Source organism: Schistocerca cancellata, chromosome 1 (assembly GCF_023864275.1).
Source record: "Schistocerca cancellata isolate TAMUIC-IGC-003103 chromosome 1, iqSchCanc2.1, whole genome shotgun sequence".
Classification (NCBI taxonomy): domain Eukaryota; kingdom Metazoa; phylum Arthropoda; class Insecta; order Orthoptera; family Acrididae; genus Schistocerca; species Schistocerca cancellata.
In genome coordinates, this window is record NC_064626.1 from 86,628,642 (window position 1) to 86,655,576 (window position 26,935).

A 26,935-nucleotide genomic window follows, 5' to 3' on the forward strand; every position below is an offset into this window, starting at 1 on the left:
CCATCTTAGCATCAACTGACGCTGACGCCTAGTCAACAGCGCCTCAAGCGAACAAATGTACAACTAAATGAAACTTTATAGCTCCCTTAATTCGCCGACAGATAGTGCTTGGCTCTGCCTTTTAGATTAGATTAGATTAGATTTACTTTCATTCCAATTGATCCGTAGTGAGGAGGTCCTCCAGGATGTGGAACATGTCAGAAAAACAACAATACATGACAAATATTTACAACTAAAACAAATAAGCTAATGTACCATTCCACAGGTCCCAAGTGGAATGATCGTCATATTTTAATGAACACTAAGAGTCATTTTACAAATACTAATGCACTGAATTTAAAATAAAAAAAGGTTTTATTTATTTATAAGGTAATAAACATGTAATACAACTACTGAAATACTTATTTACAATGAACACATTACTGCACTGAAATGGGGCAGAAGTTAGATTATACTTACACACAACCACACACACACACACACACACACACACACAGACAAACAAATTTTCAGTGAACACATTACTGCACTGAAATTGTGCAGAAGTTATGTTGTACTTATATACAAATCAGTTGGTTTTACTAAGAAATTCATCAATGGAGTAGAAGGAGTTGGCCACCAATAAATCCTTTAGGCTTCTCTTAAACTGAATTTCATTGGTTGTTAAGCTTTTTATGGCTGCTGGCAAGTTATTGAAAATATGTGTTCCTGAATAATGCACACCTTTTTGTACAAGACTAAGTGACTTTAAATCCTTGTGAAGATTATTCTTATTTCTAGTATTGATTCCATGAATTGAGCTGTTGGTTTGAAAAAGTGATATATTTTTAATGACAAATTTCATTAAGGAATAAATATATTGGGAAGCTGTAGTTAGTATCCCTAGTTCCCTAAACAGGCTTCTGCAGGATGTTCTTGAGTTCACACCACATATAATTCTTACTGCACGTTTTTGTGCCCGGAAAACTTTAGCTTGGCTTGATGAATTACCCAAAAAAATAATCCCATATGACATTATGGAATGAAAGTAAGCATAGTATGCCAGCTTTTTCATTTTTATATCCCCTATGTCTGACAAAATTCGCATTGCAAACAGAGATTTGTTAAGACGCTTCAGCAGTTCTGTGGTGTGCTCCTCCCAGTTGAATTTATTATCAAGCTGTAATCCCAAGAATTTAACACTGTCCACTTCTTCTATCTTCTTGTCATCATATGTTAGACATATACTCTTGGGACACCCCTTACAAGTTCTGAACTGCATGTAGTGTGTTTTTTCAAAGTTTAGTGACAAAGAATTGGCTAGGAACCAGTGATTAATGTCCACAAATATTTTATTGGCTGATCTTTCTAAGACTACACTTGATTTGCTATTTATTGCAATGTTTGTATCATCGGCAAACAAAACAAACTTGGCATCTGGTAATGTTACTGATGAAAGGTCATTGATATACACAAGGAAAAGTAAGGGCCCCAAAATGGAACCTTGTGGGACCCCACATGTAATTAACTCCCAGTTGGATGATGCCTGATAGCTTGATACATGTCTCTTTCCTAATAAGACCCTTTGTTTCCTGCCAGAGATATAAGATTTGAACCATTTTGCAGAATTTCCTGTTACACTGTAATATTCTAGTTTACTTAAAAGGATATTGTGATTTACACAGTCAAATGCCTTTGACAGATCACAAAATATACCAGTTGCCTGCAATTTTTTGTCTAATGAATTAAGTACATTTTCACTGTAAGTGTAGATAGCCTTCTCAATATCAGAACCTTTTAGAAATCCAAACTGTGACTTTGACAGTATGTTATTTGAGATAAGATGGTTATAAAGACGACTGTACATTACTTTTTCGAAAATTTTTGAGAATGCTGGCAACAGTGAAATTGGACGGAAATTTGATGCTATTTCTTTATCTCCCTTCTTAAACAGTGGCTTAACTTCAGCATATTTCAGCCATTCAGGAAATATTCCACTGATAAACGACTGGTTACACAGATAGCTTAATATGTTACTTAGCTCAGAATCACATTCTTTAATTAACTTTGTTGATATTTCATCATACCCACTAGATGTTTTTGATTTTAAAGATTTTATGATGGACATTATTTCTGTTGGGGTAGTGAGGGTCAAATTCATATTATGGAAGTTACTTGAAATGTCTGGTCTAAGGTACTCCATAGCAGCATCTACCGAACCTGACAACCCCATCTTTTCAGTAACAGTTATAAAATGTTTGTTAAAAAGTTCTGCAACACTATACACATCTGTCACCAATGCATCATTTACTCTTAATGCTATTTGTTCCTCTTCATGTCTGGTTCTACCGGTCTCCTCCTTCACTATATCCCATATTGTCTTTATTTTGTTATCTGATATGACTATCTTTTCCTTGTAATATATTTGCTTTGACATCCGTATTACAGTCTTTAATATTTTGCAGTATTTCTTATAATGTGCTATAGCATCAACATTGGAAATGTTTCGGATTGACAGATACAGTTTTCTTTTGGTTTTACAAGATACCCCTATTCCTCGAGTAATCCATGGCTTCTTTGTAGACTTTGCTCTAACCTTGGTAAGTTTTGGGGGAAAGCAGTGTTCGAATAAGGTAAGCACTTTATTAGCAAAAATGTTATATTTTTCATTCATGCCATGAGCACTGTAAACATCAGTCCAGTGAATGTCTCTGAGGAGTGTCCTAAAATAATCAGTTTTTGGCTTACTGATTACCCTCTTGAGCTCAGATTTAACAGATTTTATATCCTGTTCAGTATTAACATTTAACAGAAGGAACTGCATGTCATGGTCTGAGAGGCCTTTGACTATTGGTTTTGTAATATAATTTTGTTCATTGGACTTTTCTATAAAGATATTATCAATGGCTGTTTGTGAGCAAGTGGCTATCCTAGTGGGGAACTTTACTGTGGGAATTAAGTTGAATGATAGTGTTACTAACTCAAATAAGTTCTTATTGGGAGAGTCTTTAAGGAAATCTACATTGAAATCACCAGCAACCACTATTTCCTTGTTTTTGGTTGTTAAATGGGCCAGTACAGCTTCAAGGTGGTTTACAAACAGATTAAAGTTACCTGCAGGTGCTCGATATACACTTAATATTATGAAAGATTTTTTGTGAAAATCTAATTCTGTTGCACATGCTTCCATATGCTGTTCTAGGCAAAATTTATGAATGTCTATGTTCTTAAATTTATGACAGTTCCTGATGAATGTGGCAACTCCTCCTTTCTCCATTTCTGATCTACCAAAGTGAGATGCTAACCTAAACCCTGTAACACTTAAAAGTTCTATACCAGTGGTCACATGATGTTCGGAGAGGCAGATTATGTCAGCTGGGTTTGAAGACTCTAATTCATCTATGCAGATAGTTAATTCATTAATTTTATTTCTCAGTCCTCGAATATTTTGATGCAATAAAGATAGCTGACATTTCACATTGACTGAGTTAAAATTGGGTGGAGTTAAAATATCTGCTGACAGTTGAAAATTCTTAACCAATGGCTGTTTATGTTGATGTAATAAGCTGGAATTATGTTTTTTGATTTCTTTCTCAAACTGAAGGTTTGTCTCAGTTCTAACCTCTCTTAAAATTTGTTTTCTTTCTGTCCTCCCTACCCTAAAAAAGGGTCTTTTCTGAATCCTATAACCACTGGTATTTTACCACTCATGACAGTGCCTCCCCCCTTTAACTTTCCTGCTATTTCCCCAGCCAATTTACCCTTCCCCTTCCTGTTGAGGTGAAGGCCATGCCTAGTATAATCCCACCTACTGATAGAATCAACATGAACCACACCAATGTGTGACCCCGCACCCGACATGAGCAGCCGTTCCAGCTCCAAATTAACTCTCTTGACAGAAGAGTTCAAATGAGGTCGGTCATGGCGCCCAAGAACAGATACAAACTCAACACTGGTATGCCTCGATGCTGATGCAATCTTCGCCAGGTCACACTCTATACTGTACCCAGGATCTCTGTCAATACTGTTACCTGCCCCACCCACTATAACCACGGTGTCTTCCTTAGTGAAATCTTTGCAAAGTGATCCTAAATCCTCTGTCACCTGCTCCAGACCAGCACTAGGTTTAAAAAAATTGGTGACCTGGTATTCTGATCCTAGTTCATCCTGCAAGAGTTGGCCAACACCTCTTCCATGGGAACTACCTAACAACAACACTTTCTTTCTCTTTACTGATTTCCCTACATTCTTACTTTTCAATTTGCTGCTGAAAGTTTGTTGTGCCCTGTCTACACCTGTAACTGCTTGAGGCTCACCAGCTTCTAACTGAAGCAACAGGTCAAATCTATTTTCCACATTCACCATAAAGCTGTCAGACAAAGTTCTAGGCCTGTTTCTCCTGTTGCTTGTTGCCACTTCCCACCTCTCTTTACCCTTCTCCCTCCTTAACCTGTCAAGATCTCCCCTGGCCTTGTCTAACTCAGCCTGAAGGGCAGCAATTTTCCCCTCCTGTTCCAGTATTTTCCTATCTCTACTACAAATCCTACAAAACCACTGATGAGTCTCATTTACTTCCCCTATTCCCACGCCACTACAGTCGCCCACATGGAAAAAACTACAGCACCCATCACACCAAAGCCCCGACCTAACTATTCTACGGCAAGTCAAGCACTTTTCACTCATGATAAACGTAATAATTTATTAAGAATAAGTCAGTTAAATTACAGATAAACACGAAAATATGGTTACACAAATTTGGCCTATACGCAACTGTGTGTAAACAAAAACAAAAGTGGAAAGTTTCTGAAACAACAAGTTAAACTTTACGCTACTTTCCGGAAATGCTAGTTAAATAATGAAGAGGTACGCTAAGTTAAATTGCTGGAGAGAGCAAGGAACAACTAAACGAAATTCTATAGATTTGCTGCAGCAGAACGTAAACAGAAAATACGACTGTACGGTCTTTTCGCGTTTTCTGCTATATTACGTAAAGAAAATTGAAACCTTTAATGGTACACTTAAACGGCACACCAATACACTTATTTACCACGTAATCAGTACTAATCTATATGTTTTATAATCTAAAATAACTTATCTTTACGAGAACACCAAACCTCGTGCTAGTCGCCTGAACAAACTTACAGATTACCAGAGTTGCAGAGTTTTAAATTCCTAATGTTGTGGTATTCTTTTTGAATCACCCTGTATATTAACTAGTACGACCTAATTGAAACCCAGTGAACTTAACGTAACTTGAATTACACAGATGCTTTCGAAGCCAGGACCAAAAATTTGATTTAAGACACCTCACAACAAGGACAAATTCTTCGCATTAAAGAAGAACCCGGTTATATTCCCCACACTACCAAGAATTTTACCATGGTGGGAACGTTGGTACGAGATGAACTCAGGCTCGTGATACCAACTGAGGAGCTACTTGACCCAGCAGTAGCTGCCCCACGCTCTGAAAAGTCTGCAAAACGGCTGGAGAGCGGTGTGCTGACCATAAGCATCCCCATCACGCCGCAGGGCAAAGGATGACACGGTGGCCAGTAGACAACCCTTGAGCCTTCAAGGCCTGCACGACAAGCTCATTTATCCCTTCGAGTCCCAACAATATAAAAAAAAATTTCACAAAACTGAACTTTGACATCGTAGTAAGCAACTAATACAATTAGATATTTGTAAAAGGAAAAAAATTAGTTGTTTTAAGTTGTGATTTCGCATACAATTTTCTACCATTCATCATCTCATGAGATATATTTGGAAGGAGTTGCAATTTTTCCGAGACAAAATCCCACTTCTCGAAACATCTATTATCTCATGGTGCCTAAAACAAATTATAGTCATAAATAACAAGCAAAAATGGAACTAAAATTTAGTGACTGGATGTCAAAAGCACATCTTACTCTAGTGGTTTCATTTCAACACCTCTCATACCAGCAGCAGCTCAGTGGTTTCATGCGAAAGGCATTGGTACTTTAAAAACATTAATAAAATGGCGGTTACAGGCAGGAACCACAGGATTCAAAATGTTACACCATCGAGTGATAAACTCTGCTATAATACATCAACCATTTCTCATTCGCATTTCGTGCAAATTTGATGCAAAGGAGCTGCCACATCATCATAACCATGTTTTTCGGAATGGATGCTTTCGTTATAAGTCCGCATGTGTAAGGTCAGCTGATAATAGCTTATTCACCTGTCTCCTAATTTTTCTACGGTTTCTACCAATTAGCTAAAAACCAAAAATCACAACGTCTCTACGAAAAAGAAGTCTGTGCTGTGTTGGCTAGCTGAACTACACGTACACTACTGGCCATTAAAATTGCTACACCAAGAAATGCAGATGATAAACGGGTATTCATTCGACAAACATATTATACCAGAACTGACATGTGATTACATTTTCACGCAATTTGGGTGCATAGATCCTGAGAAATCACTACCCAGAACAACGACCTCTGACCATAGTAACGGTCTTGATACGCCTGGGCATTGAGTCAAACAGAGCTCGGATGGCGTGTACAGGTACAGCTGCCCATGCAGCTTCAACACGATACCACAGTTCATCAAGAGTAGTGACTGGGGTATTGTGACGAGTTCCTCGGCCACCATTGACCAGACGTTTTCAATTGGTGAGAGATCTGGAGAATGTGCTGGCCTGTACAGGACCTGCAACATGCGGTCGTGCATTATCCTGCTGAAATGTAGGGTTTCGCAGGGATCAAATGAAGGGTGGAGCCACGGGTCGTAACACATTTGAAATGTAACGTCCACTGTTCACAGTGCTGTCAATCAGACCAAGAGGTGACCTAGACGTGTAACCAATGCCACCCCTTACCTTCACGCTGGATGATACGCCAGTATGGCGATGACGAATACACGCTTCCAATGTGCGTTCACCGCGATGTCACCAAACACGGATGCGACCATCATGAGGGTGTAAACAGAACCCGGATTCATCCGAAAATACGACGTTTTGCCATTCGTGCACCCAGGTTCGTCGTCGAGTACACCATCGAAGGCGCTCCGGTCTGTGATGCAGCGTCAAGGGTAACCGCAGGCATGGTCTCCGAGCTGATAGTCCATGCTGCTGCAAACGTCGTCGAACTGTTCGTGCAGATGGTTGTTGTCTTGCAAACGTCCCCAATCTGTTGACTCATGGGTCGAGACGTGGCTGAACGATCCGTTACATCCATGCGGATAAGATGCCTGCCATCTCGACTGCTAGTGATACGAGGCCGTTGGGATCCAGCACGGCGTTCCGTATTACCCTCCTGAACCCACCGATTCCATATTCTGCTAACAGTCATTGGATCTCGACCAACGCGAGCGGCAATGTCGCGATACGATAAACAGCAATCGTTATAGGCTACAATCCGATCTTTATCAAAATCGGTAACGTGATGGTACGCATTTCTCCTCCTTACACGAGGCATCACAACGTTTCACCAGGCAACGCCGGTTAACTGCTGTTTGTGTATAAGAAATCGGCTGGAAACTTTCCTCATGTCAGCAAGTTATAGGTGTCACCACCGGCGCCCACCTTGTGTGAATGCTCTGAAAAGCTAATCATTTGCATATTACAGTATCTTCTTCCTGTCGGTTAAATTTCGCGTCTGTAGCACGTCATGTTCGTGGTGTAGCAGTTTTAATGGCCAGTAGTGTATTAAGAACTATCGTGTTCCGACTCATTCCCACCTGTTTGGTTCGGGGTGTCGGGGCGTTACACGACGTTGCAAGCTGTAAAACTCACCTACCCTGATTCAACAGCAGTGGGCGATAAAACACACAGGAGAGCAGTACACACATTTAACGACGCCCGCACAAATATCGTGCCATGAGGGACTGTATACAAATTCCAGAATACTGAAATACTGCCAGGCGCCTTTTATCAAAGGTTTCCTCACTCATACCACGTTCACTGTCTCAGTCACGGCAGTAACGTCATCTGTGACAGTTTAAAACAACACTCATAATATCTTCTGGAGGCTACTTAGCGAAGCCCTATTTACTATTACAGTGGAGGTCAATGACACAATGGAACGCTACAGGATTTATTCACTTGATCTAACCACGCCTGCACTTCTTGACACCATTAGAAGTAAAACTTTTGTTCGCCAGTCAAAGCCGGTTCCTGTGTGATTATACATACTTTAGTAGTCCAAAATAAATAAACGTCTTGAATAATAACTGCTTAGCTGCTCTTGTAAGTTATTTATTTATCGACAAGTTGCGTAGCCTACAAGCCACATCATCAAGTTAAATATTGTGAACCATGCCATTAAAGTAGCAACATGGACGGGACTAACGTTGCTTTTAATTTTATCCATATTTTGCAACTTCAAACGTGACTGTATTCAATGCACTGGAGATATGAATTAAAAACCGCCTTCAGTCACAAATTTTCTTGTTATATTAAATACACAATGCATTCCGAACCTAACTGCTCATTCATCAGATTTAATTTGTCTTTGTATATGCTTTGTTTTTGCTCTTGAATAAGGCGAAGAACATATTACTTTGATGATAACGTTTGATGTTAGGTTATGCGTTTCGTAAGTGAAAGGCGGTAAATATTTGCGAAAAGGTGGAAAAAATGAACGGTGTAAGCTTACCACATAATCCAAGAAAACCGTTTATAATTTATTAGTACCTTGGTACATTCTTTTCTCCATCCTGTTCATGCGTACCATTTCACTCCAGAGTCACATTTGCATATAGATGTTATTGTACATGGTGTGATCAAAAATGTATTTATTCGTAGTGCCAGAGATCTAAATATTAAACAAATAACATATGCAGAGACTAACTTTAGAATAGGTCCTTAAAATTACTGAAATAGCTGTGGCTTGTGAAATCTGTTTATTCGTTTAACATAGATTCTGATTTTTTAATTTTATGGAGTTATATCTCCAGTTGTTCTAACAGATTTAGGATCTTACCATTGGTGTAATTATATAGGACTACCAAATTGTTTTCTAGACTGTTGATGATATGTTTTGTTTACGACGTATGTATATTCTGCAGTAATTGATTTTTCGAAGTGATCGAGACTGAGAGCATTCATTTGTTCTTGAAGGCGGGTTGTGCAGTTTCTGCTTGTTCCCCTACATAGTAGGCAGGACAACTGGGCCGTGATACTTTGTACACTCCACTGTTGTTGAATTTTTGTGCACTTGATTTAATGCTATGGATGAGTAAGATTCCTAACTTATTGTTTATTAAGAATGCAACTGTTACAATTGTTTTTCTTTAAAGATTAGCGATTGTTTGTGATATAGGGCCCAGGTATGGGATACTGGCAAATACTTTATCTTCTTTTCCTTTGTATCCTTGAGGCAAAGCAAAATGTCTTCAGTTTATCATAGCCGATTTTTAATGTTGTTATTTAGTATGTTTTCAGCCAAAGGAAAGAGGTCCAGAAATGGCCATTTTTTCAAATACCTATAATTTCGCCATTTTTTTTCAAATCCGTACGTTGAACTAAAATTACGTCTCTAAGAATCTGGGTGATCCGTTGATTTCAAGTTTCAGATAACCACAACCAGAGTTAAAGCGACGATCATCGGTCCACCTCCTTACAGAACTACCACGGGAAAATCCCAATTACACAGTGAAGATATTAATATCTTTCAATAAAAAATACCAATAAAAACTTTGATATATGCTTTATCATTGCACCAAATGCCATTTGTCTACTTCATTCCAATACGTAGAAAAAAGGTCCTGAATTTGAGCAATATTTTCGTCCATTAACCTGCAGTTTCCCCGTAATGTCACGATTCATCATGTCTAACCCGATTATTTGGCTTCTAGTCTACGAGACTGGAAATAAATTATTTACTGGAGCAGCCAATCGGATATTATTTAAAACGTCTGCCTGTGGTTGGGGTTGTGGCTCGCACAAAATAGTGTGTAATATTAAATAAAATACTACTTCAGGCTAAAGCTCCACTTAGACTCAAGGGTCATCAGCAAACCTGTCCCTGTGTGCAAACGTTTCCCCACCCGTGACATCAGATTCATGAGGTTTCGGAACATGCGTCATTAAAATACTTTTTGTAGCACGAACTTTGGCGAACACTTCTAGCCACTCGGGGCGACTATCACGAGAATTTTAATATGTACATTTCTTATCCAAACAGTGTGTTTGCTGGTCCACTATTTTGAATCTCATCCTCTTCAGAGCCAGAGACAAGTACATTCCACCGACAGCGTGGATGCTCTTAAACTGCGTCTTATCTTTTAGTTTCGCGGGAAATCTGTCTGTACGCCAACCTTCCACGAGATTGATAAACCACTGCAGCGCTTCTCCACGATACATCTTATTTCCATGTCATCGTCTTCGCTGCACTCTCGACTGTTTTTCCTCTCGCCTTTCGGAATAACGGCAAACATGGCTCCCTGAATTCTGGCCCTCGGCAAAATTTAAAATTGCTTCGGACCACAAGTTTGACTGATACGCGGATTCCTCGAATTAAGTGCAAATTTTCTACTGCATATTTTCTAACCTAGTAACCAGTAGTTTATTCGTTTCGTTAACTTATATTATTACGTAATCTTATATTCGGTAATGAGCACGGGCAGGGATATAAAATATCACTGCTCTGCGTCTCACCTCCTCTGCTCGTTTTAAGACTAATAGTCGTACAGTAGAAAAACTTAGACATCGTCATCACTTTTCTTCACAAATTCATGCTCATAGAAGTACCACCGTTTTATCCTTTTAAAGCGAGTATTTAACCTTTATCGAATTAGGGTTTTTTATTTTGATGGTTCTGTACCTAAATCGGTAAAAACTGAATTCTTACAGATTCACTTTTTTGTCCGTCTGTCTGTCTGTCCGACTGATATAAACTCTTTTTCTCAGGAACGGTTATATGTATATACAGTGTGTTACAAAAAAGTACGGCCAAACTTTCAGGAAACATTCCTCACATACAAAGAAAGAATATATGTTATGTGGACATATGTCCGGAAACGCTTACTTACCATGTTAGAGCTCATTTTATTATTTCTCTTCAAATCACATTAATCATGGAATGGAAACACACAGCAACAGAACGTACCAGCGTGAAATCCCTGATGCGCTGATGCAGCCCTGGAGAATGGCGTATTGTATCACAGCCGTCCACAATACGAGCACGAAGAGTCTCTACATCATAAGTGAAAGTCAAGAGGGTTGAGGTCAGGAGAGCGTGGAGGCCATGGAATTGGTCCGCCTCTACCAATCCATCGGTCACCGAATCTGTTGGGAAGCGTACGAACACTTCGACTGAAACGTGCAGGAGCTTCATCGTGCATGAACCACATGTTGTGTCGTACTTGTAAAGGCACATGTTCTAGCAGCACAGGCAGAGTATCCCGTATGAAATCATGATAACGTGCTCCAAGTACAGTACATACTGACGAAACTAAAATGAGTTCTAACATGGAAATTAAGCGTTTCCGGAAACATGTCCACTTAACATCTTTTCTTTATTTGTGTGTGAGGAATGTTTCCTGAAAGTTTGGCAGTACCTTTTGGTAACACCCTGTAGATCAAGATGAAATTTATGTCACGTACTAACGCATATGATCCCTTGGTGAGGTAAAAAACTGAAGCTTCTAAGTTAATGAAATCAAAAGATACGATCATTTATGTCACATATTTTAATACTCACAAACTCACTCATAAAACCTATAGAGTACTTCCCGTTGGCGTGGAATCAAGGAATTTTGCAGGGAGGAAGTTTTCATAGTACAACCACAGGAAAAAAATAAAAAAACTGCTAATTTGCAATTGAATCACGCGAAAGAACAATTTGTCATTTGTTATCTGACTGTCTGCCTCTCCCTCAATCCGTTCAGACACTTTTTTTCTCAGTAATGGATATACGTATGAAGCTGAAATCTATGACACATAGCTTGGTGGTGTTATAAACGAAAAAAAAAACTGCAAAAAAAATGATACTGCTATTTATGCCCATATTTTGATACTCAAAAACTCTCTCATCAAAAATTATAGGGGGCTCCCATTTGACCTAGAATCTTGAAATTTGCAAAGAAGAAAGGATTCACAGCAGAAGTAAAGGAAAAATAATGAGAAATTTGTTAATTTGTAACTATGCCACGTGAAAAAATTTTATTTTGTCAGTTTCCGTCCGATTTCAGAATCGAAATAGAAACAGTGGCGAAAGTCTTGGAAATCGCGAGACCGATACGTTGCCAGTATTAGTATCGATAACACCAAAAATTATCGGTATTCTCGATTCCCGGCGTGGATGAACTGTCTACATACATAATTGAGCTTGTAGGAAACCTAAGAGCGCTAGAATTACAACTGGACAAATTTTCTTTTCTTATTTACTAATTTAATTTTACGATTTGCACTATAGAATTATCGACTGCAGATGTTTCAACTATTTTAGACGAAGTGCCATAGAAATATGGACAAGAACTCGAGCCTGGGACCTTTGCCTTACTACACACTAACGCTTCCCTGCGAAATGCGAAGTTTCAGGGTTCAGCTCTTGACCCGGCAGTCAAAGTGTTTTTCTGGCTGGAAGTTTCTTATAACCGCAAACTCCGTTGCAGAGTGAAAATAATTTCTACCATAGAAGTTATTGTATGAATCCTTTGTAGCTGACCTGAAACACCCACGATCTTTTGTTACGGAAAAGAAACCCAGTTCTATTGCTATTAATACCTAAAAAATGAGTTTCACATGTCTGAATCGCAAGAACATTTTTGAAAGCCATGGTTCATTTTTCTCTCTTTGATTAGTACTATTCTTATTCACTAGCACTTTTCACACGCTGTTGCCCTCGAAGCATACTGTAAGACTTCTAGTATCGACAATGTCGGTTGTCGATGGATTAGGGACTGTTTGGGAGGGCAAGGTGCTCACCGTACGTTTCTCTTCCTACTGTGCATGTGGCACGCTGAAAGACGAAAATCTAGCTTCCTGCCTCTACACTTACCAGCTCAGCCCACTCCACAACACTCTTTTCTGTTCTACAGCTGAGGACAGGGGTCGCAGGAATCAGAAGTCGCCTTGCATGGGCGTCCTACGGCCACATCCTACGTGTCCGCGTAACAGTGTTAATGTTCGTCCTATCCACAGTCCTTTTTCTATTATTCTTCTTGAGTGTGATCGTCTTCCTGTTCAAGAGAAGTATTCCTTACATTGCACTATCGTGAAAATTTTGCCAGTGTTTAGCGGCAATATTGCATAAATGAATCTTAGTTTTGTTGCGCTTTAAATATTTGGATTCAATCCCCATTATAGTTAATGTCACACCTTCTAGTTCATAACTGTTCACCTTAAAGTGACTACACCTTTCCTTCCAATAACCGCTACCTTGTAAATTTATATTACAAGAAACACTTACATGCAGATCCAAGCACATTTGAAATTATACATAATTTCAAAACCATTCTAGTTTCACTTCTTTTATCACAATATGTCGTTCAGATTCACGTTATCTGTACACTATTTATTGCAAAAAATGGTTCAAATGGCTCTGAGCACTATGGGACTTAACTTCTGAGGTCATCAGTCCCCTAGGACTTAGAACTACTTAAACATAACTAACCTAAGGACATCACACACATCCATGCCCAAGGCAGGATTCGTACCTGCGACCGTAGCGGTCGCGCGATTCCAGACTGAAGCGCCTAGAACCGTTCGGACACTCCGGCCGGCTATTTATTTCAGTCTGCTGTTTTGTATTCTACACAGGCGCTCTTCGTTGGTCAATCTGTTCCATTTCAAACCCAAAGAGGAAAGTATTGTTGTATTACACTAACGCCCATCGTGGCAGCTCAGTCCTTAACTTTGTATACATTTATTCTATTTATCGATAAGTTTATTGAACAAGAAGAACAGCCCTACAAAAAAGAAATATTTTACCATGACGTGTACTGTTCTACTTGCAACTAAGTAGAGTTGCCATTATACTGCAATTCACCCCAAAACACCCACCACCAGATTTCGGCTTATCAGGGCTTCTTTGCTATTTTTGGGTTCAATTTTGCAAGCTCTTCTCCTCTACGAATGTTTACTTCAAGGGCTAAGTATTCCATATACCACTGTTCTTAGATTTGTGCAGTTCGATCCGTAGACATTTCTCTATTCATTTGCCATGCATTACCATACTTATAATTTTAGCCGCTTACATAATGGTTTAATAAGTTTGCTTGTCGAGAATGTTGAGTGTGAGGCAATCGAACACTTGTGAATATTTGTCACGACATCGCACCTACTATTCTTTGTCAAACACGCAGCACAGAGGTTACTGCAATAGGCCAGTAAAAACTGTTGATCTACTATCTTCTTCAGCTTACCCCCCCCCCCCCCCCCCGCCCCATTACAAAATTCTTACTACCTAACATAACCATCTCCGGACCTAAATTTGTCGATTAACGATTTTCATTCTTCAATTCTAATTTGTTCCATTCCTGTAATGCTCTAAATTTACACGTATTCTTACTGCTAGTGTACGTCTTTAATTGCGTCGATGCATGCAATTCCGCTTTTCATTTATTTGTGACAGCAGAATACGGATTAACTCTGTCTTCTTCTGTCTGTTATACAGGGTGAGTCACCTAACGTTACCGCTGGATATATTTCGTAAACCACATGAAATACTGACGAACCGATTCCACAGACCGAACGTGAGGAGAGGGGCTAGTGTAATTGGTTAATACGAACCATACAAAAATGCACCGAAGTATGTTTTTTAACACAAACCTACGTATTTTTAAATGGAACCCCGTTAGTTTTGTTAGCACATCTGAACATATAAACAAATACGTAACCAGTACCGTTTGTTGCATTGTAAAATGTTAATTACATCCGGAGATATTGTAACCTAAAGTTGACGCTTGAGTACCACTCCTCTGCTGTTCGATCGTGTGTATCGGAGAGCACCGAATTACGTAGGGATCCAAAGGGAACGGTGATGGACCTTAGGTACAGAAGAGACTGGAACAGCACATTACGTCCACATGCTAATACCTTTTTATTGGCCTTTTTCACTGATGCATATGTACATTACCATGAGGGGTGAGGTACACGTACACACGTGGTTTCCGTTTTCAATTACGGAGTGGAGTAGAGTGTGTCCCGACATGACAGGCCAATAGATGTTCAATGTGGTGGCCATCATTTGCTGCACACAATTGCCATCTCTGGCGTAATTAATGTCGTACACGCCGCAGTTTATCTGGTGTAATGTCGCCGCAGGCTGCCACAATACGTTATTTCATATCCTCTGGGGTTGTTGGCACATCACGGTACACATTCTCCTTTAACGTACCTCACAGGAAAAAGTCCAGAGGTGTAAGATCAGGAGAACGGGCTGGCAAATTTATGCGTCCTCCACGTCCTATGAAACGCCCGTCGAACATCCTGTCAAGGGTCAGCCTAGTGTTAATTGCGGAATGTGCAGGTGCACCATCATGCTGATACCACACACGTCGACGCGTTTCCAGTGGGACATTTTCGAGCAACGTTGGCAGATCATTCTGTAGAAACGCGATGTATGTTGCAGTGCTCTCCGATACACACGATCGAACAACGGAGATTTGGTACTCAAGCGGCAACTTTAGGTTACAATATCTCCGGATGTAATTAACATTTTACAATGCAACAAACGGCACTGATTACGTATTTGTTTACATGTTCAGATGTGCTAACAAAACTAACGTGGTTCCATTTAAAAAAACGGACGTTTGTGTGGAAAAACATACTTCGGTGCATTTTTGTATGGTTTGTATTAACCAATTACACTAGCCCCTCTCCTCACGTTCGGTCTGTGGAATCGGTTCGTCAGTATTTGATGTGGTTTACGAAATATATCCAGCGGTAACAATAGGTGACTCACCCTGTATATCCACGTCAATAGTGTTAGCACAGGAGTGTGACTGCTCTAACAATTATTCCACACAGATTTCATTCTCTGTAATAGACAGTAACATGTGTGCTGGTTCACGTCAGGGAGACACTTTCATTGATTATAAATATTTAAGGTAACTAACTATCCACCATTCATTATTCATGTTATTGCAACTTCAGACCGTATTACTCATTGTTGTGCTCTGCTCTGTATGTGTTTGAGATGTGCAGACTCAATTCTGTGTTCACATTCTGTTTTTAATTAACGACGGAGCGAGAGTACTTTAAGGTAAATATTTATTTCAGCCCCCCCATGAACCATGGACCTTGCCGTTGGTGGGGAGGCTTGCGTGCCTCAGCGATACAGATAGCCGTACCGTAGGTACAACCACAACGGAGGGGTATCTGTTGAGAGGCCAGACAAACGTGTGGTTCCTGAAGAGGGGCAGCAGCCTTTTCAGTAGTTGCAAGGGCAACAGTCTGGATGATTGACTGATCTGACCTTGTAACAATAACCAAAACGGCCTTGCTGTGCTGGTACTGCGAACGGCTGAAAGCAAGGGGAAACTACGGCCGTAATTTTTCCCGAGGGCATGCAGCTTTACTGTATGATTAAATGATGATGGCGTCCTCTTGGGTAAAATATTCCGGAGCTAAAATAGTCCCCCATTCGGATCTCCGGGCGGGGACTACTCAAGAGGATGTCGTTATCAGGAGAAAGAAAACTGGCGTTCTTCGGATCGGAGCGTGGAATGTCAGATCCCTTAACCGGGCAGGTAGGTTAGAAAATTTAAAAAGGGAAATGGATAGGTTAAAGTTAGATATAGTGGGAATTAGTGACGTTCGGTGGCAGGAGGAACAAGACTTCTGGTCAGGTGACTACAGGGTTATAAACACAAAGTCAAATAGGGGTAATGCAGGAGTAGGTTTAATAATGAATAGGAAAATAGGAATGCGGGTAAGCTACTACAAACAGCATAGTGAACGCATTATTGTGGCCAAGATAGATACGAAACCCACACGTACTACAGTAGTACAAGTTTATATGCCAACTAGCTCAGCAGATGACGAAGAAATTGAAGAAATGTATGATGAAATAAAAGAAATTATTCAGACAGTGAAGGGAGACGAAAATTTAGTAGTCATTGGTGACTGGAATTCGAGTGTAGGAAAAGGGAGAGAAGGAAACGTAGTAGGTGAATATGGATTGGGGCTAAGAAATGAAAGAGGGAGCCGCATGGTAGAATTTTGCACAGAGCACAACTTAATCATAGCTAACACTTTGTTTAAGAATCATGATAGAAGGTTGTATACCTGGAAGAACCCTGGAGACACTAAAAGGTATCAGATAGATTATATAATGGTAAGACAGAGATTTAGGAACCAGGTTTTAAATTGTAAGACATTTCCAGGGGCAGATGTGGACTCTGACCACAATCTATTGGTTATGACCTGTAGATTAAAACTGAAGAAACTGCAAAAAGGTGGGAACTTAAGGAGATGGGATCTGGATAAACTGAAAGAACCAGAGGTTGTACAGAGTTTCAGGGAGATCGTAAGGGAACAATTGACAACAATGGGGGAAAAAAATACAGTAGAAGAAGAATGGGTAGCTTTGAGGGATGAATTAGTGAAGGCAGCAGAGTATCAAGTAGGTAAAAAGACGAGGGCTAGTAGAAATCCTTGGGTAACAGAAGAAATATTGAATTTAACTGATGAAAGGAGAAAATATAAAAATGCAGTAAATGAAGCAGGCAAAAAGAAATACAAACGTCTCAAAAATGAGATCGACAGGAAGTGCAAAATGGCTAAGCAGGGATGGCTAGAGGACAAATGTAAGGATGTAGAGGCGTATCTCACTAGGGGTAACGTAGATACTGCCTACAGGAAAATTAAAGAGACTTTTGGAGATAAGAGAACCACTTATATGAACATCAAGAGCTCAGATGGAAACCCAGTTCTAAGCAAAGAAGGGAAAGCAGAAAGGTGGAAGGAGTATATAGAGGGTCTATACAAGGGCGATGCACTTGAGGACAATATTATGGAAATGGAAGATGATGTAGATGAAGATGAAATGGGAGATACGATACTGCGTGAAGAGTTTGACAGAGCACTGAAAGACCTGAGTCGAAACAAGGCCCCCGGAGTAGACAACACTCCATTGGAACTACTGATGGCCTTGGGAGAGCCAGTCCTGACAAAACTCTACCATCTGGTGAGCAAGATGTATGAAACAGGCGAAATACCCTCAGACTTCAAGAAGAATATAATAATTCCAATCCCAAAGAAAGCAGGTGTTGACGGATGTGAAAATTACCGAACAATCAGTTTAATAAGCCACAGCTGCAAAATACTAACACGAATTCTTTACAGACGAATGGAAAAACTAGTAGAAACCGACCTCGGGGAAGATCAGTTTGGATTCCGTAGAAATACTGGAACACGTGAGGCAATACTGACCTGACGACTTATCTTAGAAGAAAGATTAAGGAAAGGCAAACCTACGTTTCTAGCATTTGTAGACTTAGAGAAAGCTTTTGACAATGTTGACTGGAATACTCTCTTTCAAATTCTAAAGGTGGCAGGGGTAAAATACAGGGAGCGAAAGGCTATTTACAATTTGTACAGAAACCAGATGGCAGTTATAGGAGTCGAGGGACATGAAAGGGAAGCAGTGGTTGGGAAGGGAGTAAGACAGGGTTGTAGCCTCTCCCCGATGTTATTCAATCTGTATATTGAGCAAGCAGTAAAGGAAACAAAAGAAAAATTCGGGGTAGGTATTAAAATCCATGGGGAAGAAATAAAAACTTTGAGGTTCGCCGATGACATTGTAATTCTGTCAGAGACAGCAAAGGACTTGGAAGAGCAGTTGAACGGAATGGATGGTGTCTTGAAGGGAGGATATAAGATGAACATCAACAAAAACAAAACGAGAATAATGGAATGCAGTCGACTTAAGTCGGGTGACGTTGAGGGTATTAGATTAGGAAATGAGACACTTAAAGTAGTAAAGGAGTTTTGCTATTTGTGGAGCAAAATAACTGATGATGGTCGAAGTAGAGAGGATATAAAATGTAGACTGGCAATGGCAAGGAAAGCGTTTCTGAAGAAGAGAAATTTGTTAACATCGAGTATAGATTTAAGTGTCAGGAAGTCATTTCTGAAAGTATTTGTATGGAGTGTAGCCATGTATGGAAGTGAAACATGGACGGTAAATAGTTTGGACAAGAAGAGAATAGAAGCTTTCGAAATGTGGTGCTACAGAAGAATGCTGAAGATTAGTTGGGTAGATCACATAACTAATGAGGAAGTATTGAATAGGATTGGGGAGAAGAGACGTTTGTGGCACAACTTGACCAGAAGAAGGGATCGGTTGGTAGGACATGTTCTGAGGCATCAAGGGATCACCAATTTAGTATTGGAGGGCAGCGTTGAGGGTAAAAATCGTAGGGGGAGATCAAGAGATGAATACACTAAGCAGATTCAGAAGAATGTAGGTTGCAGTAGGTACTGGGAGATGAAGAAACTTGCACAGGATAGAGTAGCATGGAGAGCTGCATCAAACCAGTCTCAGGACTGAAGACCACAACAACACTACAACAACATTTATTTCAGTGACCGTCACGAAGATAATCGAAGAACTAAAACCTGTAAATGATCACAATAGTTATTAAATTACTCTTGGCTGAAATACCTTGTAAATATCATTAATATTAAAACTACATATATATTCTATCCACTTTTGTAACTGTCATTACGGACGCCACGCTGTGCAATATGTAGTGTATTAATATAAGCCCTTGCAATTTGTTTCATGCTCAAAGTACTGAACAGTGTACTTATGAGGGACAACTGGGTGCATATATGAAGCCATACGAAAGCCAGAAAATTCTGTAGTAGAGACGTCGACCGACGTCTTCCGACGCTGGAAAAACCTAAAATCAAATTGCAAAGAGTTATGCATAAAGATAAATTCTTTCTGTATAGGAAATGTCAGAACTGAATTAAATAATATCATTGTTGAAGCTATCTGTTCCAAAAGCGTAATGGCAGAATTTAGCGTGAAAAGCTCACGCCGACAAGACGATGTTTTTGCGCCGTTCCCGTAACCAATTACGTGGGGTCTGAAGAACGAGCGTTTTAATGTCTCTACTCGCTTTTGTATTGGTATTAGTTATAGTATAATTTTTCAGTAATATTAATTAGTCTAATAACTGTATCAAAATTCCGTCCGGAGAACAAGTAACTTCTGTAGCAGCCCATATGATTCAGATAAATGAGATGCGAAACAAAGTACAAGCTTTGACCTTCGCCATGCTGAGTGTGTTGACAACCCAGGCGCAGAACAAGACAGAACTATGAAATCAAATTAAAGAGATTTCACGTGAGCAGGAAAAACGTGGCCGCGCACACGAGAAAGCCCAATCAGTTATTGTTGAGCAAGCAGAGAATTTAACAGCGAATCAGGAGTGTGTAATCTCCGGTAAATTATACTGCTATCGGTATGCAACGATAAATGACTCAGAGGTTCACTCAAAAAGATACTCTGTTCACCGAAGCCATTAACAACACATTTACTACTTAGCAGGGTGAGCAGTGAAGTGTGAGCGACGCAACTCTGTAAGATTACGTTGTTCAGATAGTGGACAACCAGGTTAGCTCTTTCGAGCACGAGACTCGTATGAAGATCATTGATAAGGAAATCTTAAAAAAAATGTAAAGCATTTCGTCACTTCGGAGTTAAGGGGCTCCGTAACGCCCTATACTTGCAATGTTAAAATAACGCTTATAAATTACATCTTTCCTCACAAAGTATTTGAGGTAGGAAGTTGAACTTTTTACAGATTATTTATTGGAATATGGGCTACAACTTAACACAGGGATTTTACAAAATTTAAGTTCAGTTATTAAAGATGATTTTTTTTCAATTGTAATGAATATTCACAACATTTTTTTGCAATTTTTTATTTATATATTCAAAAATATACATTTTTTTGGAAAAAGGCTGTGTTAAATTATGCAGAAGGTACTGTGTAACATTTACTGAAAGTTTGAAACAAATATGTTTGGAAGATCCTTAGAAAACATGTAATTAGTATGAGAAAATAAAAGTTTTGAGAATCGAGCGACAAAGACTGGATTAACTTTTTAGTGCATTCTAGGTCAATAGGATGGATTATCTTCATCCTCTGCAAACTCCTCCTCCAGCTTCCTCTTGTTCCTCCTCCTGTTTACTCGTGCTTGTATTTCTAGACTCTTTACAGCCCTGTCTGCAGCCCGAAGGCGTTCCTTGTCTAAAGCAAGCATCGCTCGTACCATGTTAGAACCTATCTTCATTCCCATATTTCTAAATACCTTGCACCTTACAATGTTGCCATCATTGAAAGTCGTAACAGCAACTTTACTTTTACTCATTATTATACTTCAACAAAACAGAGACTCAAGAAACAGAATTAATTACGAATATTTTCGAGATAACGACAGAGTAAATAAACATGAAACAATCGACAATCACACCAGCGATATATATTGAACCATCACAGGTTAGCCACAACACATATTTATCTCACATCACTAAAATGTACCTGATGAACACGGACGTTAATAATAACACCATTTGACAGCAGTTTAACAGCGCCACAGTGGGTCACGCCCATGTAGAACACATTTCAAAAAAAATTTAAAAATAGTTGTAGTCTTCGGAATTGAATAAATTATATGTCTATTAAAAGGTAATAGTCTGCAGATTCAGAAAACGCAAAAAAGTAAAAATTGAACTTTTCATGATTTTGAGCCTTTCCGGAGCCCCTTAAAATACACTAGTCAACAAATTTTTATTTTTTTTATTTTTTACAGAATGAAGGTAGCCGCGCTTTATAGATATGGGTGCGCTGAACACGAATATTGAGGTTAAAATTTATACCACCTCGGGGTTATTAGTTAAAAAGGTATAGAGATGAGTCGTTCGCGAACTAACGGGTTCAAAGAAACGGTTCACCAAGAAAACGGAACGAGCGAGAAACGAATTCTAAGGAACGGTCGTTCATAGTTCACTTTGATCGCGGCTTCCTACTTATAGTCCCCGGGAACGTGAAACGGTCGGTCTCGTTCCCGCAACGGCACGTCGGCCGGTCCCGTTCCCGCCTGTCTCGGTCTCGGTCTCGTTCTCGCTCGGCCGGACTCGTCCTTCTTCGCGTGGCCACTCGTCGCAGTTCCACTGCCGACTGCTCATAGTTAGTCCAGTATCGAGTTGTTCATTTCGTTCGCTGTGCACGCCCATTTAGATCTGTTTCAAACACTTTTTGAACTCTGAACTTCTGATCCTTTTCGTATTCTATTCAGTGTCCACGATCGGTAATTAAAACGTATTTTATAACTACGTAAATTACATAAAAATTACGTGGTATGTAATACATACATCTTTTCAGGCAACAAAATGGCGTATCAAGATACTTCGCTATTTCGATAAACAGCAGAAGAAATACTTGTAAAAAAGCAAGGTTTTGTTGTTGTTAACACGCAAAGGAAGTCGGCACGGTGCACGTGAGTGGCCATTTTCTGTCTTCTTTTGATTCAGGGTAAAACGGCATGTTCATTGTTATGGAAGGCAGACCGACTTACAACCGAATGAAGCCCGCGCTCCATAATCGAGTGTCTGGTGTCACATTTTGTAAAGAGAGTATGATGACTTCTACAACATTATTTCAGTGGTACAGGGTGGCGCACGAAAAATCTCTAGGACATCATTGCCAACACCGAAGCGACCATTCGGACCCTCCCTTGTGAAAGGGCAGAGGAAATACGCACTGAAACAGCCAGGATACTGCGCCGGGCAAAACCACCAGATTGCAACCTGAATAAAGAAGAGCTGCAAGCCATTAAGAATCTCAACTCCGACAAGAGTATATTGGTACTGCCCGCCGATAAGGGGAATGCGACCGTCGTAATGAAGACCGTAGATTATGAGCAAAAGATCCGAGACCTATTAGATCCGGCGACGTGCCGAAAACTAAGCGCAGATCAGATGCAGCGTATTAACACTGAATACGAATCGATTAATCAAGACGTCTTCTCTGCCGACGGACATACAGAAAAACCTGAGCAACACAGAAGCACTACTACCTCGGCTGTATGGATTACCCAAGATCCATAAGAAAAACGTTCCACTAAGACCGATTGTTAGCGCTCCTGCCTCACCGACGTATAAACTGGCAAAACACTTGGCCTCCCTGCTCCAGCCACACGTGGGGAAGACCGACGCATACGTAAAAGACTCAGGACATTTCATTGAGAAGCTGAAGAAACTGAAACTTACACCAAACGACATCCTGGTCAGCTTCGATGTTGTTTCTTTGTTTATGAAAGTGCCACTCAGTGACTCTCTGGAGCACATCGGTTCCATTTTCCCGCCAGACATCACAAAACTCTACCATGCATGTCTCACCACGAGCTATTTCACATGGAATGTCGAATTCTACGAACAGCATGAAGGCGTCGCCGTGGATAGTCCTCTTAGTCCAGTGGTGGCCAACTTCTTCATGGAACAATTCGAAGCACAGGCACTGGACTTGGCGACTTGCAAACCTAGAGTGTGGTACAGGTACGCCGATGATACTTTCGTTGTGTGGAGCCATGGTGAAGAACAGCTCGGTGACTTCCTAAGACATTTCAACAGCCTACATACCAACATAAAATTTATCATGGAAGTAGAAAAGGACAAAAGACTGCTATTGCTAGATGTACTGGTCACAAGGGAAGGTGAAAACCTGGGACAGAGTGTCTATCGAAAACCGACACACACTGTATAAACTATCAAACCACCACCCGAGCCAGAGAAGAGGCACGATTAATACGCTCGTAACGCGAACAGGACGAATATGTGAGCCGCAGCACCTCAGACGCGAAATGCAACACCTGAAGAGTGTTCTGAGGAGCAATGGGTACTTCACAAGTCATATTAGAAGTGTAACAGAACCAAACACTCGGCGAAGTAAGGAGTCAGAAAAAGAAATGTCGGGTACGGCCTTTCTGCACATACATTCCCAGAGTGACGGACAGAATCGGCCGTATATTTCGCAAACACTGCGTAAAGACGATTTTCAAACCAACAAGGAAGATCAAAGAGTGTCTTAGATCGGCAAAGGAGAAAATGGATCCACTTACAATGTCGGGAATATACTGTATACCATGCACATGGGGCAAAGTTTATGTCGGAATGACTGGACGGTCAATCAACACCAGGATCAAAGAACATAAGCAACATTGCAGGTTGGGGCAGGTGGAGAAATCGGACGTGGCAGAGCACGCACTGAGACCGACCACGTAATAAATTTCGCCGACATGGAAGTTCTGGCTGTAGAGAAGCACTATCACACGCGCATATTCAGAGAAACTGTAGAAATACAAAAACACGCGAACAGTTTCAACAAAAAAGCGGAAAGCCTTAAGGTAAACGGATCCTGCATTCCCGTACTGCAGCGAACAACCGTCGCAGGTAGCAAGAGGAGAACCGCACCGGAAATGACCGAGGATAAACCCTCGGACGTTGGCGCTCCAGGTACATATAGTCTGCGGCCGCGAGCTCGGCTCCAGTTCACCACCGGCAATGGAGGGTGAACCATTGACAATGCCAGCCACTCGTGCCGCCGAAACGTCAGTAAAATCATTAGATGAACGTCGGCCGAAGAACTCGAGACAGAAGCCAATAGTCAGTTTGTCAACAAGTGGCCACGAAAGCCTTAACAATTTTGTAATAAACCCATTACACTTCGCTGCTTCGTCTCCTTAGTTACTCCTACCCGGCAACATCCTCTGAAGAACAATACTCAAGATTAGGTCGCGTATTTCCCATAATACTTCTCTTACTATCCGCCCTCCTATCCGAGTTCGGTAACACAAGCCTGTGCGGTCACAATGGACTCGAGAACGAAACCAGTTCGAGTGCTGGTGGATGATGAAATTTTCCCTGCCAGTCTTTTGCTGGCAGGTGGAATAGATCGCCAGAATTTACGCCAATATCCTAAAATAACCTCTTCTCAGTGTCTCGTGAAATGAGAGCATGTGACGTTTTCAATTATCTGTCCGCGAATGGGGACGGTAATCATGACGGTCTCTTTGATGCTATTCTAAAGCAGTAGGATATGTGCCGGCACCACATTGTAACCCCATTCCTTGTGTCATCATCGATATCAACAAACAAAGCAAACAACATACCTCACTATACAAACATCCATCAAAACAATCTACGCACTGTAAATACACGTACGCAAGACTCTCACGTGTTTGCAATGAAAGGGGACATCACGAATAAAAAAACTTCGCCGGAACAGGCCATGAAGGCCCAATGGTATTGACCGGCCGCAGTCGGAGCAGTGATCTACGTTGAGGGCCACTACCAGTCCCTTTACCAAACGCTTTCAACAAAGTCATAAAAGAAGAATTTGTCGTACAGTTAACGCCCAGTGAGGTAGCAGTTGGGTTGCATTTAGTGTAACACCTACTGACCTGTGACGAACCCTTTTCTTGGGCCCATCACCAATTTCTAAATGTGACACTTCAAAACAACTTCGAGGCCGCTAAGGCTGCAGTGTCCGGTCGGCCAGAAAGCGACACGAGAATTCTATGCAGCAGAACATGTTCTTTCTGAGAGTACGTTGCGAGAGTTATCGCACAATGAGCTTAACAGGTCATGCATCGAGGTTTCTGACAAGAATAACATACAAAATAATGGAATAGAAAATTGAGGATGACCTAGGTGACGATCAGTTTGGCTTTAGGAAAGACAAAATCACCACGTAGCGGTTAACAGCGGAAGCAAGACTGAGGAAAAATCAAATCACGTTCAAAGGATCAGTCGAGCTGGAAAAAGCGTTCGACAATGTAAAATTGTGCAAGACGTTGGAAATTGTGAGAAAAATAGAGGTAAGCTATGGGGAGAAACGGGTAATATACAACAAGAAGGAAGAGGGAATATTAAGGGAGGACGACCAAGAATGAAATGCCTGGAATAAAAAGGGTTTAAGACAGGACTGTAGTATTTCACCCCTACTGTTCAATCTGTACAACGAATAATCTGGAAATAAAAGATTCTGGAGTGGGATTAAAATTCAAGGTGAAATGATACAATTCGCTGACGACATTGCTATCCTGAGTGAAAGTAAAGAAGAATTACAGGATCTTCTGAATGGAATGAACAGTCTAATGAGTATAGAATATGAATTGAGAGTGCATCGACGAAAGATGAAGGTAATGACAAGCAGCAGAAAAGAGAACAACGAGAAACTTAACATCAGGATTGTTGGTCACGCAGTAGATGATGTTAAGAAATTCCACTACCTAGGCAGCAAAATAACCAATGACGGAAGGAGCAAGGAGAACATGAAAGGCAGACCAGCACTGGCAAAAAGCGCATTCCTGACCAAGAGAAGTCTACTAGTATCAAACATAGGCCTTAAAATGAGGAGGATATTTCTGAGAAAGTACGTTTGGTTCAGAGCATTGTATGGTAGTGAAACAATGACTGTGAGAAAACCGGAACAGAAGAGAATCGAAGCATTTGAGATTTGGTGCTGTAAACGAATGTCGAAAATCAGGTGGACTGATAAGGTAAGGAATGAGGAGGTTTGGCGCAGAATCGGAGAGGAAAGGAACGTGTGGAAAACACTGACAAGGAGAAGGGACAGGTTGTTAGGACGTCTGTTAAGACTTCAGGAAATGACTTCCATGGTACTAGAGGGAGCTGTAGAGGGTAAAAACTGTAGAGGAAGGCAGAGATTGCAATACATCGAGCAAATAATTGAGGATGCTGGTTTCAAGTGCAGATGAAGAGGAAGTTACAGGAGAGAAGAGTGATGCCAGAAGAAAAAGTTAAGTTAGAATCTGATCTGGCAACGTGTTGGTGCACATTAATATGAGATGTGTCAGTCCTTCGCCGTTGTGACCGCTGGGGACACAAAAAGCTGTCTAAGTGTGTGCGCAGGAATGGCAGTCCAATCCTTCCTCAAGAACCGAAACTAAAGAAAGTAGTCATGTTCGACACCGGGATCTGATGCGAATTCGGTGTTCTAA